This window comes from Bombina bombina, chromosome 1 (genome assembly GCF_027579735.1).
Source record: "Bombina bombina isolate aBomBom1 chromosome 1, aBomBom1.pri, whole genome shotgun sequence".
In the NCBI taxonomy this organism is placed as follows: Eukaryota; Metazoa; Chordata; class Amphibia; order Anura; family Bombinatoridae; genus Bombina; species Bombina bombina.
The window spans coordinates 800,300,925-800,306,924 of NC_069499.1; the positions used below are offsets into that span (position 1 = coordinate 800,300,925).

The window sequence follows — 6,000 nt, forward strand, 5'->3', positions numbered from 1 at the left end:
AAACTCCATGAAAGTAAATCTGTACTTTTTATTCTAGACAACGATATCAACATTCCCTAACACAGAAGTGAGTACAACTTCCACAACAAATAAACTCGTAGTTGGCAGGATTCAAACCGGCGCAGGGAAACCCTAATGGATTTCGAGTCCATCACCTTAACCACTCGGCCACAACTACCTACACACATCTATAGGAAATATACACAAATTTAAAAAAATTATAAAATCCAATAATCATTCTAAATAATAAAATTCTTATACGTTTTCTTTACAAGTAATCTGATATTTGTTATCTAGACTTAAGGACAAAACCCTGATAAATCTCAAATCAGAAGTTTATAAACAAATAAACGTCAATAATAATTTGGGCAAATTAAAGAGGGCAAGAAAATCAAATCAAATGTATTACATGCAAGCACGGCTCACAATTCTTGCAGAAAGAGCCAATCAAAGGGATGTATTAAATTTATATGCTATTAGAATGCATTAAAAATAGTACAAACAGCAATAAATCATATTAAATTATACATTACAAAACAGTATTTTGAGAATGAAAAATTTGAAATTTATTTAGATTTTTAAAAGATGCTATATATTTCTACACAAATAATTTTGTTTTCAAGAGAATCTAAATTTATGGAAAGCAAGTCTATTTCCCTAATCTACTATTATTTCATATTGGTGAGAATAGGAACATAATCTTAATCCTTCAAAGTTGTCCATCTCTGTAACAGTATGATGTTAAAATGTCAAAGAGCACATGAGCAAGAAGAATCAGAGAAAGTGCCCAGGATGCATATTTTGTCAGCACCTTAAATATAGCAGTTTTCAATACTACGGTTTACAGATTGTCAAACATCTTGTATTTTTTGCTCCATTAAAGAGTCAAAATGTAAAGTTTCATAGCCGGCCAGATAGCATTTTCAATTTAAATTGTGTTATATATCAGAAATGAATAAAACTCCATGAAGGTAAATCTGTACGTTTTATTCTAGACAACAATATCAACAATCCCTAACACGGAAGTCAGTACAACTTCCACAACAAATAAACTCGTAGTTGGCAGGATTCGAACCTGCACAGGAAAACCCCAATGGATTTCAAGTCCATCGCCTTAACCACTCGGCCACAACTACCTACACACATCAGTAGGAAATATACACAAATTATAAACAAATAAATGTCAATAATAATTTGGGCAAATTAAAGAGGGCAAGAAAATCAAATCAAATGTATTACATGCAAGCACGACTCACAATTCTTGCAGAAAGAGCCAATCAAAGGGATGTATTAAATTTATATGCTATTAGAATGCATTAAAAATAGTACAAACAGTAATAAATCATATTAAATTATACATTACAAAACAGTATTTTGAGAATGAAAAATTTGAAATTTAATTAGATTTTTAAATGATGCTATATATTTCTACACAAATAATTTTGTTTTCAAGAGAATCTAAATTTATGGAAAGCAAGTCTATTTCCCTAATCTACTATTATTTCATATTTGTGAGAATAGGAACATAATCTTAATCCTTCAAAGTTGTCCATCTCTGTAACAGTATGATGTTAAAATTTCAAAGTGCTAATGAGCAAGAAGAATCAGAGAAAGTGCCCAGGATGCATATTTTGTCAGCACCTTAAATATAGCAGTTTTCAATACTACGGTTTACAGATTGTCAAACATCTTGTATTTTTGGCTCCATTAAAGAGTCAAAATGTAAAGTTTCATAGCCGGCCAGATTGCATTTCCAATTTAAATTGTGTTATATATCAGAAATGAATAAAACTCCATGAAAGTAAATCTGTACTTTTTATTCTAGACAACGATATCAACATTCCCTAACACGGAAGTGAGTACAACTTCCACAACAAATAAACTCGTAGTTGGCAGGATTCAAACCGGCGCAAAGAAACCCCAATGGATTTCGAGTCCATCACCTTAACCACTCGGCCACAACTACCTACACACATCTGTAGGAAATATACACACATTTAAAAAAATTATAAAATCCAATAATCATTCTAAATAATAAAATTCTTATACGTTTTCTTTACAAGTAATCTGATATTTGTTATCTAGACTTAAGGACAAAACCCTGATAAATCTCAAATCAGAAGTTTATAAACAAATAAATGTCAATAATAATTTGGGCAAATTAAAGAGGGCAAGAAAATCAAATCAAATGTATTAAATGCAAGCACGGCTCACAATTCTTGCAGAAAGAGCCAATCAAAGGGATGTATTAAATGTATATGCTATTAGAATGCATTAAAAATAGTACAAACAGTAATAAATCATATTAAATTATACATTACAAAACAGTATTTTGAAAATGAAAAATGTGAAATTTAATTAGATTTTTAAATGATGCTATATATTTATACACAAATAATTTTGTTTTCAAGAGAATCTAAATTTATGGAAAGCAAGTCTATTTCCCTAATCTACTATTATTTCATATTGGTGAGAATAGGAACATAATCTTAATCCTTCAAAGTTGTCCATCTCTGTAACAGTATGATGTTAAAATGTCAAAGTGCACATGAGCAAGAAGAATCAGAGAAAGTGCCCAGGATGCATATTTTGTCAGCACCTTAAATATAGCAGTTTTCAATACTACGGTTTACAGATTGTCAAACATCTTGTATTTTTGGCTCCATTAAAGAGTCAAAATGTAAAGTTTCATAGCCGACCAGATAGCATTTTCAATTTAAATTGTGTTATATATCAGAAATGAATAAAACTCCATGAAAGTAAATCTGTACTTTTTATTCTAGACAACGATATCAACATTCCCTAACAAGGAAGTGAGTACAAATTCCACAACAAATAAACTCGTGGTTGGCAGGATTCGAACCTGCACAGGGAAACCCCAATAGATTTCGAGTCCATTGCCTTAACCACTCGGCCACAACTACCTACACACATCTGTAGGAAATATACACAAATTAAAAAAAATTATAAAATCCAATAATGATTCTAAATAATAAAATTCTTATACGTTTTCTTTACAAGTAATCTGATATTTGTTATCTAGACTTAAGGACAAAACCCTGATAAATCTCAAATCAGAAGTTTATAAACAAATAAATGTCAATAATAATTTGGGCAAATTAAAGAGGGCAAGAAAATCAAATCAAATGTATTACATGCAAGCACGGCTCACAATTCTTGCAGAAAGAGCCAATCAAAGGGATGTATTAAATTTATATGCTATTAGAATGCATTAAAAATAGTACAAACAGTAATAAATCATATTAAATTATACATTACAAAACAGTATTTTGAGAATGAAAAATTTTAAATTTAATTAGATTTTTAAAAGATGCTATATATTTATACACAAATAATTTTGTTTTCAAGAGAATCTAAATTTATGGAAAGCAAGTCTATTTCCCTAATCTACTATTATTTCATATTGGTGAGAATAGGAACATAATCTTAATCTATCAAAGTTGTCCATCTCTGTAACAGTATGATGTTAAAATGTCAAAGTGGACATGAGCAAGAAGAATCAGAGAAAGTGCCCAGGATGCATATTTTGTCAGCACCTTAAATATAGCAGTTTTCAATACTACAGTTTACAGATTGTCAAACATCTTGTATTTTTGGCTCCATTAAAGAGTCAAAATGTACAGTTTCATAGCCGGCCAGATAGCATTTTCAATTTAAATTGCGTTATATATCAGAAATGAATAAAACTCCATGAAATTAAATCTGTACTTTTTATTCTAGACAACGATATCAACATTCCCTAACAAGGAAGTGAGTACAACTTCCACAACAAATAAACTCGTAGTTGGCAGGATTCGAACCTGCGCAGGGAAAACCCAATGGATTTCGAGTCCATTGCCTTAACTACTCGGCCACAACTACCTATACACATTCGTAGGAAATATACACAAATTAAAAAAAATTATAAAATCCAATAATGATTCTAAATAATAAAATTCTTATACGTTTTCTTTACAAGTAATCTGATATTTGTTATCTAGACTTAAGGACAAAACCCTGATAAATCTCAAATCAGAAGTTTATAAACAAATAAATGTCAATAATAATTTGGGCAAATTAAAGAGGGCAAGAAAATCAAATCAAATGTATTGCATGCAAGCACGGCTCACAATTCTTGCAGAAAGAGCCAATCAAAGGGATGTATTAAATTTATATGCTATTAGAATGCATTAAAAATAGTACAAACAGTAATAAATCATATTAAATTATACATTACAAAACAGTATTTTGAGAATGAAAAATGTGAAATTTAATTAGATTTTTAAATGATGATAAAAAAGGCTATGTCATATTATTTTTAATTCTTGTATCATTTAATATTTTTTATGTGAAATTATTATTTTTAATACCCTAAAGATGCATTTTGCCTCAATACATATATTTAGGCTTCATTTCCATGTTATCTACTGAGTTTGTTGACTATTCTGTTTCAAAGGCCTTTGCCAAACTTTATATTCCATTGAAAAAGAGCAAATATTTTTGTTTTCAATAGAATCTAAATTTATGGAAAGCAAGTCTATTTCCCTAATCTACTATCATTTCATATTGGTGAGAATAGGAACATAATCTTAATCCTTCAAAGTTGTCCATCTCTGTAACAGTATGATGTTAAACTTTCAAAGTGCTCATGAGCAAGAATAATCAGAGAAAGTGCCCAGGATACATATTTTGTCAGCACCTTAAATATAGCAGTTTTCAATACTACGGTTTACAGATTGTCAAACATCTTGTATTTTTGGCTCCATTAATGAGTCAAAATGTACAGTTTCATAGCCGGCCAGATAGCATTTTCAATTTAAATTGTGTTATATATCAGAAATGAATAAAACTCCATGAAAGTGAATCTGTACTTTTTATTCTAGACAACGATATCAACATTCCATAACAAGTGATTGGCTCAACCATGTGCATTGCTATTTCTTCTGTAAAGGATATCTAAAGAATTAAGCTAAATAGATAGAGTTAAATTTTAATGTTGTTTAAAACTGTATTCTCTATCTGGATCATGAAAGAAAATATTTGGGTGTAATGTCCCTTTAAAAATAAAGACGCCGTTGCAAAAATAAATATATGTAAGCAGTTCAGACCAATACAAGCTCGATTTTAATTTAATAATAATGAACAAACGAATTTAAAATCAAAATTAAAAAACATTTTAATCCAAGTTACGTCCATTATAAAAACAAATTAAGCATTTTACCATTTTAGAAATATAGCATGGTAAACGTATCTTGTAACACGAGATTCACATCTTTAAAAATTCTATTCTAATTTCACGCACTAGCACACAATCGATGTGCATTTTTGGGATTTTAAATACATTTAATCGAGCAATGTCAATACTTCACAATGATTCACGATATTTCTTTAATAAACAATGAATACATACAATGTTTACTTTTTAGAATAAAATATATATTTATTAAATAACATGATCAATATTAAACATCAAAATGTGTAAAACATTTACTAAAGTGACTGGATTATATTTACTATCGTGAGTAAAAATAAAATAGAGTTCAAATGTAATATATTATTCTAGACAACGATATCAACATTCCCTAACAAGGAAGTGAGTACAACTTCCACAACAAATAAACTCGTAGTTGGCAGGATTCGAACCTGCGCAGGGAAAACCCAATGGATTTCGAGTCCATTGCCTTAACTACTCGGCCACAACTACCTATACACATTCGTAGGAAATATACACAAATTAAAAAAAATTATAAAATCCAATAATGATTCTAAATAATAAAATTCTTATACGTTTTCTTTACAAGTAATCTGATATTTGTTATCTAGACTTAAGGACAAAACCCTGATAAATCTCAAATCAGAAGTTTATAAACAAATAAATGTCAATAATAATTTGGGCAAATTAAAGAGGGCAAGAAAATCAAATCAAATGTATTGCATGCAAGCACGGCTCACAATTCTTGCAGAAAGAGCCAATCAAAGGGATGTATTAAATTTATATGC

General features: G+C 29.6%; 6 non-coding genes across 6 annotated transcripts; all 6 read right to left on the reverse strand.

The window, feature by feature from the left end:
• Positions 1-96: 96 nt before the first annotated feature.
• TRNAS-CGA (transfer RNA serine (anticodon CGA)) lies at positions 97-178 on the reverse strand. Its single transcript has one exon. It is a non-coding gene; the product is annotated as a tRNA-Ser (tRNA).
• An 876-nt stretch (positions 179-1,054) lies between these two features.
• Positions 1,055-1,136, reverse strand: TRNAS-UGA (transfer RNA serine (anticodon UGA)). Its single transcript has one exon. It is a non-coding gene; the product is annotated as a tRNA-Ser (tRNA).
• Positions 1,137-1,884: 748 nt separating this feature from the next.
• TRNAS-CGA (transfer RNA serine (anticodon CGA)) lies at positions 1,885-1,966 on the reverse strand. Its single transcript has one exon. It is a non-coding gene; the product is annotated as a tRNA-Ser (tRNA).
• Positions 1,967-2,842: 876 nt separating this feature from the next.
• TRNAS-CGA (transfer RNA serine (anticodon CGA)) lies at positions 2,843-2,924 on the reverse strand. Its single transcript has one exon. It is a non-coding gene; the product is annotated as a tRNA-Ser (tRNA).
• An 876-nt stretch (positions 2,925-3,800) lies between these two features.
• TRNAS-CGA (transfer RNA serine (anticodon CGA)) lies at positions 3,801-3,882 on the reverse strand. The gene has a single exon. It is a non-coding gene; the product is annotated as a tRNA-Ser (tRNA).
• Positions 3,883-5,622: 1,740 nt separating this feature from the next.
• On the reverse strand, positions 5,623-5,704 carry TRNAS-CGA (transfer RNA serine (anticodon CGA)). The gene has a single exon. It is a non-coding gene; the product is annotated as a tRNA-Ser (tRNA).
• Positions 5,705-6,000: the final 296 nt, after the last annotated feature.